Genomic DNA, 17,320 nt, shown 5'->3' with positions numbered 1-17,320 from the left:
AGACCACACAAAACTATCACTTTGATCTTATAGCTGAATATTTATTACTCTAGCCACTAGTTGGTGCCACGAGAGTAAGTTGTTAGCCACCAGAGACCTTCGAAAAGAGACATTTAGTGGAATCGAGCTTAGAACAGAACCGACTAAATCTGACTTTTTCCTAACTATGTTATACAGAGCCGGGTATTGATTTTTAAGAGGTTCATTCCCTAGCCACGTGTCTTCCCAGAATCTGATCAGAGAACCATTACCCAGCTTAAACTTGCCCCATCTCAGGAACTCGGGTTTGACGCGCATGAGACCTGACCAAAAATGGGAATCTCCAGACAAGTATTCAACCTGAGTAAGAGATTTGGACCGAAGGTATTTTCTCCTGAGTAAGGTTTGCCACACCCCTTGCTCATTTATTAGCTTGAAAAGCCACTTGCTTAGCAAACATTTATTTTGAGCATCGAGATTTAAGATTCCCAAACCCCCTTGGTCCTTTGAACACAGAGGACACCATTTCGTAAACCTATACTTTTTTTTATCTTCGCTACTTTGCCAGAAAAATCTCGACCTATAGAAATCCAACTTTTTCAATACCTCACGAGGAATTTCAAAGAACAAAAACATAAACATAGGTAAACTACTAAGCACGGAGTTAATAAGGACTAGTTTTCCACCAGAAGAAAGCAACTTCCCTTTCCAGCCGCTTAACCTTTTTTGGAATCTTTCATCTACTCCCTTCCAATCTGAGTTATTAAGTCTTCTGTAATGCATGGGTGTTCCTAGGTATCGAAACGGGAACATACCTTGGCCGCAACCAAAGATCTGTTCATATTCCGTTTGTAAGGACTTGGCCTCCCCGAAGCAGAATAATTCACTTTTATGGAAGTTAATTTTGAGACCAAATAGTTGTTCAAAGGCACATAGCAAGAGCTTTAGGATTTTTGCCTGTTCAAGGTTATCCTCCAGAAAGATAATTGTGTCATTTGCATATTGCAAAATAGAAAAACCATCGTCGACTAGATGCGGGACTACTCCATTGAACTACTGGTTTTCTTTGGCTCTTGCAATTAAGATTGCAAGCATGTCTACAACGATATTGAAGAGTATGGGAGATAGAGGATCCCCTTGCCTTACTCCTTTTCTCACTTGAAAGTAGTGGCCGACATCATCATTTTCTTTTATCGCTACAGAACCTTTGGTTATCACTTGATTAATCCAAGCACACCATTTCGTTGAAAAGCCTTTCATCCGCAACACTTGTTGGAGAAACGACCATTTCACCTTGTCATATGGTTTTTCAAAATCAAGTTTTAAAATAACCCCATTTTTCTTTTTCTTGTGCATTTCATGAATTGTTTCATGTAGGATGACCACTCCCTCCAGGTTATGTCGTCCTGGAATGAACGCTGTTTGAGATGGTCATATTATTTTCTGAGCTACAGTGGATAATCTATTCGTGAACACTTTTGTGAAAATTTTGAAGCTGACATTTTGGAGGCAAATTGGCCTGTATTGTTGCACTTTGGTTGCGTCTTCTTTTTTGGGTAACAAGGTAATCACACCAAAGTTCAGACTATGTAAAGGTAGCTCGCCCTTGTGGAATTCTACAAACAGCTGAAGCAGGTCAGCTTTAATAGTTTCCCAAAACAATTGGAATAACTCCGCTGGGAATCCATCCGGACCAGGTGCCTTATTGTGTTCCATTTGGAACACCGCCTCTCTAATTTCCTTTTCGCTGAACTCGTCACAGAGAAACTCATTTTCTATCTGAGACACCTAAGGAATGTCCTCCCTAGCGTCCTCATTTAGCGAAAAGTCATTTTGCTCTGGCTCTCCGATCCGAAAAGGTTTTTATAGAACTCTGTGATATATATTTTTAGATTTTCATGGCCTACTATGGTCCCCTCCTATTATTCTAGCTGAAAGATCCTTGTTTTACGATGTCTTCCGTTAGCTACAAACTGAAAATATCTCGTGTTGGCATCCCCTTGCAGGAGTCTAGTTGCTTTTGATCTTTGGAACCAATAAAGTTCCTCTTCTCTAAGCATCCCAAAAAGCTTCGCAGACAAGGGACGTTTTTGTTCCAGCTCTTGTGGTGTTAGCAACATAGATTTAGCCTTTCTATCTAATATATCCAGCTGTTGGAGAAGGGATATTTTCTTTTTCTTGTTTTCTCCCACTTGGTCTTTCGCCCAACCACGCAGAAATCTACGGACCGCTCTAATCTTGTTTTGCCATCGCTGCAACGGTGTTGTGCCTCTATTTTCAGCTGTCCACACATTTGTTATCAAATCAAAAAAATTGTCTCTAGTGAGCCACCCTAACTCAAACGTGAATAAAGGTGTGTTCCCTCTCTGAGACGCTTGATTTGTATCCAACAAAAGTGGGGTATGATCTGAAATTTCTCTAGTTAAGGCCTCGAACGTTGACATTGGAAATTTTTGTTCCCACTCAGTGCTAACTAGAATTCTATCAAGTCTTTCGAAGGTTGGGTGTTCCAATGAGTTCGTCCAAGTAAACTTCCGACCTGATAGTTCTAGTTCTCTTAAATTCAGAGTCTCTATACAAGCATTGAAAAGAGACGGCCACCTACTATTATAGCGATCGTTATTTTTCTCTAAAGGATTTATGATAATGTTGAAGTCACCCCCAACCATCAGTGGTAGAGATTCAGTCGAACATGCATTGACAGATTCAGCAAGAAAGCGATCTTTGTGCTCATGTTGTGCAGCTCCGTACACTGCCATAAGAGCCCATCGAAAGCCATCGCCTTTGTTCTTTAAATGCAGTTTGACGAAAAACTCACCAAAGAACTGATTTTCAAGAAAGAAATTTTGAGAGTTGAAACCTACGAGAATTCCTCCAGAGCACCCATTAGGCGGGTTCCATTGCCATGTAAACTCTCTATTCCCACAAAAAGTATTCAGAAGTACATCTGAAAAATCTCTTCTGTGAGTCTCAAGTAAGGCAATGAAATCAAGGTTCTTCTCTAGAGATAAGTCATGTAAAAAATTCCGCTTAGCTAAATCGCTTAAACCTCTACTATTCCAGAAAATTCCTCTCATTGGGAAATAAATTCTTTAGTATAGTGCAGCCCTTTTTTTTGGCATTCTTGCCTTTTTTGTGATGATTAGAACTGTGATGGCCTACAGCTTGACTGTGAGCACTCACATCATTGCTGTAATCACCAACAACATCTAATCCATCAATTCCACAAATAGAGTTTAGAACTCTTATGTCTACATCAGATTCAATGTCATTCACTTCAGTGTCAATATTATAATCCTTTGGAGGAGGTATTAAAAGAGAACAATTAGCTTCAGTGGTCTTAATTAAGCTAATGGATCTATAACGAGCTTCATCATTGTCTCCTAGGTCTATCCCTAGAGATCTCCGATTATCATTCATCATAGAATCAGTTAACGTCAAAAGAAAGTTTCGAGAGAATGTACCACTTGGTTCTTCTAGGTTCCTTTTGGCTGCCAATTTCGCTGCCTTTTCCCCTGAGTCCTCATCCATTGTTGCTGCTGCCCTGCTGCTCCTTCGCTGTGGTGTGAGTGAACCCGCAGCACCCTGTGAGGCCCTCTCCAACACCCTGTCCAGCAGTGGGCCAAGCGGCGGTGTATGTGGCTGGTCCAAAGCAGCCGCCATTGCCGTCTCAGCCTGCGTCTCCTCAGTCTGAACCTCTTTTAAAGCTCCTTGTGTCCCATTTGTATCACCCAATGAAGTGTCCACCGGAGATGATAGCGTCCTGCCGTTATTATTAGGCAAAGTTGTTTTTGTATTTGTTTTCGTCTCCTCAAGCAAATCATCTTCATCCATATCAAAAGTGTGGCCATTGTTAACTAAAGGTTGAGTCTCAGATGTTCCTCTAGAGACCACCTCTTTATTAGAACAATCCTTGCTGACATTAACCTGTGGAATAGGAGCCTTGTGTTGGCAGCCAAAATTGGCAAACACCGAGGCCGACCGGTCTGACCGGTTGAGCCGACCGGTCAGACCGGTTTGGGCCGGTACAGTTTGAGTGAAGTTAGATATGTAATTTGGAGTCCATTTGTAACTCGATTTGGAAGGGGTACGTCCTCCCCGGTCTATAAATATAAAGGCTACGGTCGATTGAGGTCCTTCTACGCAATCGAATCAATCAACTTACAATTTTCCTATTTTTCCTCAAACCCTAGCTTTTCCAATCTCGTGCTGTTCTTTGTTTGTCTCTATGGCGGTTCAAGGGCGTCTTGAGTGGCCTACCGATCTCAAGACAACCCTAGATCTGCGAGCTCCGACGGGGTCCCTCCCGAGCTCGCGGTTTTAGATTTTGCGGCGTTTTCTGCGTCCGACCGGTCTGACCGGTTGGCGTGACCGGTCTGTCCGGTCACCGATGTTCATCACTGGTGATCTGATCATTGCAATCTGCGCGTTCTAGCACTTGTGTGTTGACCAGGTTTGTGTTAACATACTTTTTGGTGACTCCACTGGGGAAAGATCTGCATCCATCAGTTACAATGACCGGTGACAAGGTTAACCCCTCCAAGGTAGATTCCACTCCCGTTGATGTCAAGTTTGAGGACATACCTGAGGAGAGCCGCAAGCAATTCGAGGCCCAGCTCAAGAAGGAGAAGGAAGAGGCCACGAAGAGATTGCTTGCATGTTATGGGAAGACTCGGCAAGGCATTTTCGAGAAGGAGAAGTTTGTCATGCCTACGTTCACGCCGCCACCGCCGAACCCATCTACTACGGCTACAACTACTGCATCATCTGCTTCCACTACAAGCGATGTAAGTTTTTCATTCGATTCTATTAAGCAGTTTGCAGAAGCCTTTTTGGGTAGATTCGAACAATCGCAGAAGCTTACACAAGATCTACTTATTGACTTGAAACTACAAAATAGGGGTAAGAAAATTGCTAATGATTATCCTAATCAACCCCCAAATGCTAGTCTTTCGGCTGCGCCAACAGAGAATTATCAGTATGGTATGCCACCGAATTACTTCGTGGGACAGATGCCATCACCAGGCACAGTTTGGCCGTCTAGGGCCGAACCGATCAGATCAGTCCAGCAGACCGGTTCGACCGGTGCCTCGGCAGCTGGACCGGTCTGACCGGTCACTCAGACCGGTCAGACCGGTGCCATGGTGCTCGGTTCTGCGTGACAGCCACAACTTGCGCCTTTTCCTACTTCGGCTGCCCCTAGCCTGGAAGAAGAATTGGCAGATTTTGTGCCACCGTATACTACGAAGTCATACGGTGAACCCCCGTTTCCTCCACCATTGACCAAAGATGTTTGGGATGATTGGCTCAAGTCAAATCCTCAATATGCCACACAGACGATGTCCACTACTAATCCTATGACACATCATTTAGGCCAACCTTGCTAGGATGAGAGAAGATCTGGCCAGCATGTTTAAGTCTAAACTTGGTTTGGACATGGGTAGGAGTCGGCTTTACCAAAGGCCGTACGTTGATGCTTTCGATTTGATTCCTTACCCTGCTGGTTGGCGTGTTCTCGATTTTGTCAAGTTTAGCGGTGATGATAACCGGTCCACTTGGGAGCATATCAGCCAATATATCGCTCAACTTGGGAAAGCTGGTTCTAGCAAGTCTTTGCGTGTTCATTTATTTTTTTTGTCTTTAATTGGAACAGCTTTCTCTTGGTTTTCGTCGTTAGCCCCAAACTCGATTCGTTCTTGGGACAAATTAGAGCAAAAATTTCATGATCATTTTTATAGTAGGGATAATGAGACTAAGTTAACAGATTTGACATCGGTTAAGCAGGGTAGAGATGAGTCTATCCATGAGTACTTTAAGAGATTCAAAGATATCAAAAACCGATGCTTTAATTTGACTCTTTTCGAAAAAGATTTGGCCGATCTAGCTCTTGCGGGTTTACATTCTAATTATAGAGAGAAGCTTGATAGTTCAGATCATTATTCTGTAAATCAGCTTTATGTAAGAGCTTTGGGCCAAGAGGCAAAATTTAGAAAAGAAAAAGATACAAAGCCAAGAGGCAAAATTTAGAAAAGAAAAAGATACCTATAAGTCCCATTGTTCAAACACACATATTGTTGAATATGATTCCGATTCTTCGGACGATGAGGATAAAGAGGTATATGCTACTGAGTTTGTTTGGCTAGCCTCGGTCAAACCATGTCCTTGTGCGTCTCTTAAGCCGACTCAAAGGAATCGGCAAGAAGAGATGAAATTTACTTTTGATGTGTCCAAGTGTGATCATATTTTTGATGAATTGTTAAGACTTGGGCATTTGAAGATTACTCATGTGATACCGCCGCTTAAGGAGCTAAAACGGCATGCTTATTGTAAATTTCATAATTCTTCATCTCATGCAACTAACGATTGTAATGTGTTTCATTGACAGGTACAATCGGCCATAAATGAAGGACGATTGACGTTTCTGGAGATGAAGATAGACAAAGCTCCGTTCCCTATCCATACCATTGATCTCAACAAGGCCAAGGTTCTCATTCGGCCGGATCAAGCCGAAGGAGCAAAAGGGAAGAATGTGATCATTGGTGATGAGAGACCGTTGACTGTTGATAACAAGATTCTGGCCAGAGAAGTGGTTCAGGAGAAAGCTCCTGATGGGAAGAAGAATATGAGAATAATACTTAAGCCTTGTGCGCCCGGGAGGCAAGAAGGTTCTTCTTCAGGTGAACGGTCTACTGCTCAGCCAAGACCGGTCAGACCAGTTGCTCCGACCAGTTAGACCGATCAGACCGGTCAGACCGGTCCTGGTGGCCGGTCAGACCGCCCTAGCGGTCAGCCCCAGACATTTAAGCCTAAACGTCCGAAAGTGGGTACATGAAAGATAAACGAGCCTAAGGTGCAGGGTAAACTCGCAAATCAGAAGCCTACCTTTGGTCAGTTGCTGAACAAGTACTCAAAGGCCGTTCGAAATGATCGGCCGCTAAAAAAGAGACCAAGGTCACCTCCGCGACAAGGCGCACCTTCATCTCCTAGGGGAGAATCGAGCAAGCACAGGGGTGATGTGGTTACCTTTTTCCCTCCTCAACAGATGCAGCCGATGTATGCTACTATGCCATGAGCTCCACTGGCGTCGGATTCTCAGTTTCCTGCATGGGAGCATGGGGGATTTTGGATACAATGCTATCCGATGCCATATCCACCACACTTCCAGGGGAGGGAAGCTCCAGAGGGCCTGTGTTCGACAGGTTGAAGCAACTAGTTCATGATCGATTGGGGCAAAACCAATCTGGTCAGGGCCGAAACCCCGGACGGTCAGGCCGGTCTACCCCGACCGGTCAGACCGGTCTCAGCAGAGGCCGGCCCAAGTTCGTCCTATGCATCAAGAATACTGTGTCAAGGAGAAGAAGGATGAACCTGAACCAATGCAAGTGGATTCTGGGAAGGCTCCAGTTGATAATGTCGTGCAAGTTGAGGATGGCAATGACAAGATCCAAGATGCACAAAAAGGACCGATGATTATTGAGAAATCAGTCGATGTTTCTCAAAAACTTGTGTTGGCCAATGATCATGAGGCCAGAAGCAGCAACCCCAAGGACCCAGACAAGGAAAAGTATTTGTAGCCTAGGTGGTGCCCGCCGGGGTTAACACATACTCAGAAGAGGAGGTTGCAACGTCTTCTCCGCCAAGAACAGAAGGAAAAGGAGGCGAAGAAGTTGAGGGATGAGCACTTTGAAAAGTATAGGCCAAGGATCCCTCAAGGCAAGGTGTGGCAGGTTCGAATAATCACTTGAAGGCTCTCTCTTGACGCTCCTTAGTGCCCCAATTTATGTACCACAAGCGCACGGATCGTGGTAGCTTTTCCCATAGAGTACTCCCAAGTTTGGTGTCTAGCTTTTTCCACCTGCTTTCAAGGACACAAACAAGAAAACAAGGGTATATGCAATAATAAAAATTAGGGTTAGTCCAAAAAAACTAGATAGATCGCCCTAGGGTTCGAGTTGCCGATCCCCGGCAACGGCGCCAGAAAAGCTTGTTGACGCTTCTTAGCACCCCAATTTATGTACCGCAAGCGCACGGATCATGGTAGCTTTTCCCTTAGAGTACTCCCCAAGGTTTATCAATCCGTGGATCGACAAAGAACTACCTAAGATTTTCCATCTAATCTAACGGGTCTATCCTAACATGAAGCATGAATTGCACATATAGAGTAAAGCTTTGATAGATATGAGTGTTGTGTAAAGGTTGATTTCATCCATGAACATAGGCGTAACCATAGCAAAACTAAAGACATGACTAGGCCTATCGTCATATAGTTATAGTTCAAGCTAACGAGCAAATAAATCATGCATCTCAATCAATAACATCTTTAAATCAAAACCTCCAATCCAACCCCTCGGGAACCCACCTACTCAGGCCACGCCCTGTCACGACGCTCCCTTTGGACAAAAGCACCCCTAAGCATGCTAGACGTGTCGAACCCCTTGGGTAGATCCGGTATGAACTCCTAGCCACCATAGCTATAAGAACAAGTACTCCCAAGGAATAAGTGCTCGAGAATAGATCTAGGAATAAGTGCTCCCAAGGCAAGAATGAAATCAAAAAGGAGAGACATGATCGCTAATAGATTCGGAAGACATGATTATCATTACTCACATAATAGATGTGTTTGGATCATCACCGCCGTGTGCACACCATTGATGAATCCAACTAGCTCATGAACTCCGCCATGGCACAACCACGCAGAGAGGCCATGGCGGCTAGGGGCGGCCTAAGCCATCTCCTAGACAACTTTGAAGACTTGCGGCGGCCATCGTCTCCCTCCGGTCTTGGCCCTAGGTTTTCGTCGAGTTCTGGGTGGATGGATGCCACGAGTTGAATAAGGTGCGAGCTATTTATGAGCCGAGGAAGCCACCGGTCGAAGGCGAGCCGAACCGCCTCGGAAACGGGCTAGGCCGGCCGGCTCATGGGCTTAGGCCGGCCGGCCTACCCTCTTTCAGGCCCGCCTCGGTCTCATCTTTCGCGTGTAGACCCCTCGCATCTTCTAGAGTTTATGTCCTTCACGATTGCACCCCTTTGGATGTCGTAATCTTGGAGATATCTTCGAGGAAAGGATAGGATAGGGAATCCTTCCTTAAATCTTCATTTGCTTTGCTTAATCCCGAAGTATCTTGATCTCATCTTCATGGGCTTGGTCCTTTGGTCTCTCTTGGAGGATGGATGTGCATGAATGGGCTTCGAATCAATATGGGCTTTGGTCCTTCCTTTGGGCTTTGGCCTTCGTCTTTCTCCATGTTAGCGCTCGATCACGGGCCTCGTCATTTCATGCTCCAAAATAGGCCAAAAACCTGCAAAAACGAAGTTCCTCCAAAATATATGTGCAAATGTGAAAATGACCAATAATTAGGCCGGGGTTAGGACGGTTAGTGATTTTGATATTAAATTCATGCCATTATCAAGGATAAACAAGGGATAAAATAGGTACTTAAGGAAGGCCAACATTCCCCCCATGCTTAAATCTTGCTCGTCCTCGAGTAAGTCCAGGAGCTTTGCTTATAAAGAAATCAGCGTTGCCCCTCAATGTCCTCTCTGCACTTAGTCATACATAACAAGACATATTGCTCAAGTATTTAGCATTTAAGTTCATGTTGTGACCAACTACTTTTTCATTATAGAAGATAAACTAGCAATTAAAGAACAAGCCACAATAATAAATAAATGCAATGCTCTCAAACTTAAGCGAACTTCAAACCTTTACCTTGTTTCATCGTGAAGAGTTTTCAAAAGAATGCTTATCAAACATAAGTGAGGTTCTCTTGCAAAAGATCATGGAAACACTCATCTCATCAAGTCGCTCAAGCCTACATTAGATTGTCTTCAGCCTATTCTACTCATATATAAAAGTGGAAGGCTTATGTGGAGCTTGGTAGGTAAAAACAATCCTAGCAAAACATTATACTTGAAATATTATCAAACTAAGAGAGAGATCTAATGGAATTACCGAGACTAGTCAAAAAGGCCAATGGAAAATAATGTTGGAGAGGGAGAAAGATGAAACACACACATTTAGATAGGTGGACATGTGCAAGTGGCAAATAGATGATCCCGAGTCACAAATGAAGTTCTCATTATCGGATTGCACATGGTTGGAAGATTTGAGTATGGAATAGTTCTTCAAAGTAACATGAAAAATTAATGAACCCAAAAAGAGCTAAGGATCATTTTATTCTTCTCTTTTTTTCTTTCATTTTTCTTTTCTTTTCTCCCTTTTATTCATTTTTCTATTTTTCTCTTTCTTTCTTTTTTTCTTTCTTTTTGCTCCTTAGAACTTTTGATAACATAGAATACTTACCCAGCCATCCCCCCATGCTTGAATGAATACTCGTCCTCGAGTATGAATAGTGGGAGAACCAACTAGCTAGGGTAAGTATCTCAAATTCACCTTCTTCTTTGTAGAACATCTTGAATCTCCGGGGAGCCTTGTCTCTCAAAACTTTTCTTTATATGGTGCCCTTAATTCTTTTGATTCTGTCGAAATGATAATCCATACTCAAATTGGGTTGTGGTCAAGGAGGTAATCACAAAAAGATATTTTTTTTTGTTTAGGGTGGATATCCAGTGAAGTTTGCAAAATTCCCGAAGTAGAAACTCACAATGCATGGATAAATAGGCTAGCAAAAGAAGGTTACACAAAAAAACCGGAATGACCAGCTTCTTAATCTCATACCAAAGAAATCAATCTTAATCCAACTCACCAAAATATAAGTTTGCAATCTAAAGGTTTCATCATAAAAGAATATGTATGTATAGGCTTTGGTAGGTAGAACTTTGCAAGAGATTCACAAATGTAGATAGCATAGGAATTAAGTTTTCAAATTAAACAATACAAGATGTAAGGTCATCGGTAGACTTAAATCAAAAAGCAACATAGAATATGTGGGTCTAGAATTTAGTCATTTAACCTCCACAAATAAAAGAGCCAGTATTTAGTCATTTTAATTCCATTTAATTGAGAGAAAATGGTCAAGTCATATACAACATAGCGTAGGTAAAACAAAGCAGCAACTTTCATCATTTTTCCATAAGCAAAAGGCATTGCCAAAATGTATCAATGTGGTGAGCACAAATTATGGTGATCCTACACTTATTGAAAAAAAAAACAAAACTAGGTTGTCCTCCTAGAAGCCATGTGATAGGTTGAGAGATATATACAAAGGTTGCATCTATGGTTGAAGGCATATATGTACAAGCATTTAGAAAAAGAGAGAGTTGAGGAAGAATTACCGTCCTTCTCGATGCTCGTAATGAAGTGTAGCGCGGCCTCCCCCATACTTAAGCATTGTGCTAAGCATGGAAGAAGAATTATGAGCATCTTATGGCAACCGTGATTATCTTACTCCATGAGATCTTTCTTTCTTGTCCACGAAATCCTCCCCCATGCTTAGCATGATGCTAGGCGTGGAAGGAGAAGATGGACCATCTTGCAATTCTTGAAGTCCTTCCCTTATATGTATGAATATCATCTTCAATGTGTCTTCACCTTTGTTGCCTCAATTTCCTTCAACTTCTTCTTGTACTAAGTCATGGTCCCAATCATTGCTTCACATCGTCGACGCCTCCTTCAATTCCTCATTGTCCCATTGCTGCCTCATCTTCACGAATTTTTCTTTCAATTTCCAGAACAGAACATGTACTGAAACATTACTCCATTATGAAGTGCACGAATTTTCCTTTCCAATGAGTCCTCATGCGCCCAAATTGATTCCGAACATGAGAGTTATGTCCATTTCATCCCAGCGCTGCAATTTGTCCCGACAAATTTCAGAACACGCAACGTCCAATGTTCTTGCCATATCTCCTTGTACGGGTCTTCAAATTCATTGATCTTGGATGCGTTGGAACGGGAATTTCATGGAGCTTCTGAATATCAACTTTTTCTTCCTTGTACATCTCTGTCCATGTGCAAAATTTGATGAAAATAGCAGGGCTTGCTCTCGAACTTTGGAGATGTTGACGAATTTGATTTCTTCTTTGATCACGAATTCATGGGAACGCTTTGTCATGCCTGCAAAACAATCAAGTGCGCACACTACCCCCGGGGTGACGGTCAGGAGTAGAGACAAATGCCAACAAACCAACCATCGCTAGAATCTCAACTTGTGGGATAGCTAGCTTAGCGAAATCTGATGAGTGTACGTGTGTGCAAGTGTAAATGCAGATGAAAGGAAGATATATAAACAATGACAATGTTTGCACCAAGTTCTAAACACCATGTTTACAACTAGGTTGCTTAATTTTCTATATAGCCATAAAGATATAACCGAGGTCAAAACACCATGTTCATTTCAAGGTTAAAAATTCTTCACGACGCAAGAAAGGTAAAGCGCATTGCAAAGCTTATAAATCAACCTCAGCAACATGAGAACAAAATGGATTGCTATCTTGGTCAAAAAAGCTTAAAGATGGAGGTCCGCAAACAAGTTTAAACACCATGTTTACACAAGATTGCAAAAGGTAAATACTATCATGATAAGCATTACATGGATAGGAAAGCATACATCAATAAGATTGAGACCAAGCTAGCAAAATGAGGGCATGAACAATGGAATGGATGCAAAGTGCAAATGCAAAGTTAGCAAAAACAAGTGTTAGCAAGGTTGAAAGGACCTTTCGATGTTGTTCCGCAACTAGCTTATTCAAAAACAATTGCTAAGAGTGACAAAAAGCCTCCACGACACTTCATAAGAAGTGAGGCTTTTGTCAATGAAAATTTTATTTATCGAAAAAAGGACCAAGAAACCGAGCTAACAAGGTTTTAGAAGTAGGTTTATGGGTTTCCTATATTTTTGGCTTAAAACAAAAATTTTGAAAAGAGAGTGTTGGGTATAGAAATTCTATCTAAGGTGGTTTTAAAAAACTAGAGAGAAATAAAAGTTAGATTTTTTTTGAATGAAAAACATAACCTATGGTTTTAGGATTGCTCTATGAGTGGTTTTCCTAAGGGTTTTAGGATCTCAAAAGCGAGGCTAGTTAATGTTTTTAGAAAAAGTTTTTTTTTTTAAATGCAACATGCAATGCAATGCAAGGGTGAGACGAACAACATGGTATGCAATGCAACACGGGGTGGGTGAACAAAATGATATGACATGATGAGGTGGTCTAAAACAAAACAAAAAGTTAGCCTAAGTTAACTAGCCACAAGTTTAGAATCAAAGGGTGGTGCAATGCTTCATAAATCTCTCTAAAAAGACACAAAGAAAAAGACACAAAACACTAATAGGCACACAAAAAGGTCTACAAGTTTCCCAAGATCAAATAACAAAGTGCTCCCTCAATAACATTTATAATGAACAACATGAAGTTGTGGTTTTTGTTAAAGCAATGGTACAATGTTACTTGATATTTCGATTAAAGAGTGCAATGTAGACGGTCATATTAATATATATAAAATAAAAGATCGGGTTGCCTCCCGCAAAGCGCTTCATTTAAAGTCATAGAGCTTGACTTTCTTACCTTCAAACTGATGCGAAGCCATGGTCCTTCATGCAAGAGGTGAAGGTGTTCCATGCAGCTCTTATTCCACTTCCCATGTTGGACATGATCAATCACGCTTAATGGAAAACTTGCCCAATCGTCTCTCACATCATCGTGACCTCCTTCTTTGTTGTCATTCGTCGCTACTTTTTTTTCACGGATTTTCCTCTCTGTCCAGATTGGGAGTCGCGCCAACCAATTGATCCAATGCAAGGTGCACGAAATTTTCTTTCCAACAAGTCTTCATTTGCCCAAAACGCATTCCAATTGAGGGAGTTATGCCCCTTTTTCCCCGTCACTGCAATCTGCCCCCTGCTGATTTCAGCACGTGCATCTCCGATGTTTGAGACATAGCTCCTCCCGTGGGTCTTCAATTGTATCGATCATGGATGCGTTGAACCGAGGAATTGATGGAGATCCTGAATATTCAACTTTCTTGCATTGTAAATCTCTGGACTTGTGCACAAAATTGATGAGGCTTAGCGACGTCCGTTCTTGAAACTTGAAGATGTTGATGATGGTGATCAAAATTTTGGGCACGGTTTCCCTCCTCATCATTTGAGTTTCATGTCCTGCATGGTTAGTGAAATTCGGGGCTTCTCCCGACATGTGCTCTTTTAGGGTCATGAGCTTGACCAAGCGCAAAGCAAGATTGAGATTTGCAATTATTTGTAAATATATGCAACATAATCACATCCTCAATTAAATTTCATCAACAAGGCATGGTGTAATTAAATGCAGCATGTGTTTCTTGCATAGCGCGGAGCTCATTATTAGGCAAAGGTTCTTTAAGCATGAAATCAACATTCTCAAGAAACTCTAGCTTATCATCATGAAAAGAACAAGGCATAGAATTTAAACTTTCATTCCGATTATCGGTTCGCGCATGAGATTTTTAAAGATTATCAACAAAACCAATAGAAGCTTGAGAATTTAATGTATACCTTAGCCTCAGAGCTTTTTCATACTCATTGGAGTCATGGTGCTTTGTGCGAGATGTCATCTTGTTGCACTTTTCGTGGTCCGTCGTGGTTTGCTTCTCACGTCTCCTTGTGTTGAATGTTGCACTCTTGTAATCAATCGTGGTTTGTTTGCAACATTTTCGTTTGTCAAAGGTTGACCGCTTGTGCCTTCATTTTCCAATGTCATTGGTGTTCTTCCTCTGCTCCAAGCCTTTGAATTTTATCATGTATGATTGATGAAAGCATCGCCCAAGCTCTCCTTCATTGTTGTCATCATCATCTTCTCTATCTTGTTCTCATCGCGTTGCTCCTGCCTCTTCTTCATGGAATCTCTCCTGTATACTTAACAGAACATATACCAAAATATAGATCTATTGAAATGTTTATGAAATTACCTTTCCAACGAGTGGTCATTCATCTTAAACCGAGTCTAAACGAGGGAGTTATGCCCATTTCACTTTTCAGAGTGCACAACCTTCAATGTTTTGGCCATACCCGCTTGTAGGAATCTCCGATTGACTTGGTTCTTGATTCGTTGGAACGGGAACTTTGTGGAGCTTTTGAATATCCAAAAGTATGCTGCTATTTTCTTCTGAGGTCGAGCTGGACATTGATGAGAACAATATCTTCTTGTGAATTCATCCGAAGATGTCAATGATCTCGATCATGTGGTCTTTGGAGCGTAGTGTCATGCGTCCCTAGGCTTCAAGGTCATCACCATTGATTACCAGCATATCACGGCTTCAATTATGTGTCTTCTCCATTGTTCTTGCTTTACCTAAGGTGTCGGGATTGGAAGATGCTCCTGTGCTTCGTGTTGATGATCTGAACAGTTTCCTTCCTTGATAGCATCACTCGATTAGAAGTATATCGAGCATCCCATTGGAGAAGATAGGTGGTGTCGTGGTTCTTCTAATCTTGTTGCCTCCAGCTTTGGTCAACTTCAAATCATCATCTTTTGCGTACACAACCTTCCAATCATCCTTTGACATCGTCATCACCTTCTTCGTTGGTTGTTACTGCCTCTGTCCTTGTTGAATTCCCCTTCATCCAGTGCATAATATGTTCCAAACTTCTGCTCCATTGCAAGGTGCATCAAATTATCTTTCCAACAAGTGGTCATTCGCCCCAATTGGACTCCGGATAAAGAAGTAATGCTTGTTTTATTACGGCGTTGCAATCTGTCCAGAGGGACTTCAGAACGCGCAGCGTTGAAAGATTTTACCATAACTCTTCACACCGATCTCCAAAGTTGACGGTTCTTGATCCATTGGGAAGAAGACTTGATGGAGCTTCAAAATAATCTATTATTTTCTCATGGTACTTCTCTGATCTTGGACGAAAAATCATCACAACAATAACACTTCATAGATGATGATGATCGCACGATTTTCTTCACGGGCATGCTTCATACCTATTGCTTGAACAAACAATTCTTCCCAACAGCATTAGTCTTTAAAATTAATTGACACGGTGGCATACCTTATTTATCATCTTTTACTTTGGGGAGTGGGGACTCGATAGCGGATGCTGGGCCACTAACAAAAGTTAGCACCTACCACTAAAGAACGAATCTTGATGTTGTTGCCGTCATGTCGATGTGGATGTTGTCGATGTTCCATGTCAAGGCTCCTCGATCATCTTGTTGCCGATTGTTGAAATTTGTTGAAGTGGATTATGGACTTCTCGAAGTCCAAGTTTGGTGTCTAGCTTTTTCCACTTGCTTTCAAGGACACAAACAAGAAAACAAGGGTATATGCAATAATAAAAAATTAGGGTTAGTCCAAAAAAACTAGATAGATCGCCCTAGGGTTCGAGTTGCCGATCCCCGGCAACGGCGCCAGAAAAGCTTGTTGACGCTCCTTAGCGCCCCAATTTATGTACCGCAAGCACACGGATCGTGGTAGCTTTTCCCTTAGAGTACTCCCCAAGGTTTATCAATATGTGGATCGATAAAGAACTACCTAAGGTTTTCTATCTAATCTAACGGATCTATCCTAACATGAAGCATGAATTGCACATATAGAGTAAACCTTTGATAGATATGAGTGTTGTGTAAAGGTTGATCTCATCCATGAACATAGGCGTAACCATAGCCAAACTAAAGACATGACTAGGCCTATCGTCATCTAGTTGTAGTTCAAGCTAACGAGCAAATAAATCATGCATCTCAATCAACAGCATCTTTAAATCAAAACCTCCAATCCAACCCCTCGGGAACCGCCCCTACTCAGGCCACGCCCTGTCGCGACACTCCCTTTGGACAAAAGCACCCCGAAGCATGCTAGACGTGTCGAACCCCTTGGGTAGATCCGGTATGAACTCCTAGCCACCATAGCTATAAGAACACCCCATGCAATCTATCTCGAGAATAGATCTAGGAATAAGCGCACCCAAGGCAAGAATGAAATAAAAAAGGAGAGACATGATCGCTAATAGATTCGGAAGACATGATTATCATTACTCACATAATAGATGTGTTTGGATCATTACCGCCGTGTGCACACCATTGATGAATCCAACTAGCTCATGAATTCTGCCATGGCACAACCACGCAGAGAGGCCATGGCGGCTAGGGGCGGCCTAAGCCATCTCCTAGACAACTTTGAAGACTTGCGGTGGCCGTCGTCTCCCTCCGGTCTTGGCCCTAGGTTTTCGTCGAGTTCTGGGTGGATGGATGCCGCGAGTTGAATAAGGTGCGAGTTATTTATGAGCCGAGGAAGCCACCGGTCGAAGGGGAGGCCGAACCGCCTCAGAAACGGGCTAGGCCGACCGGCTCATGGGCTTAGGCCGGCCGGCCTACCCTCTTTCGGGCCCGCCTCGGTCTCATCTTTCGCGTGTAGACTCCTCGCATCTTCTAGAGTTTATGTCCTTCACGATTGCACCCCTTTGGA

The sequence above is a fragment of the Panicum virgatum genome, chromosome 6N (assembly GCF_016808335.1).
Source record: "Panicum virgatum strain AP13 chromosome 6N, P.virgatum_v5, whole genome shotgun sequence".
Classification (NCBI taxonomy): Eukaryota; Viridiplantae; Streptophyta; class Magnoliopsida; order Poales; family Poaceae; genus Panicum; species Panicum virgatum.
The sequence above is the reverse complement of the archived record's forward strand: the minus strand, read 5'-3'. Positions refer to the sequence as shown.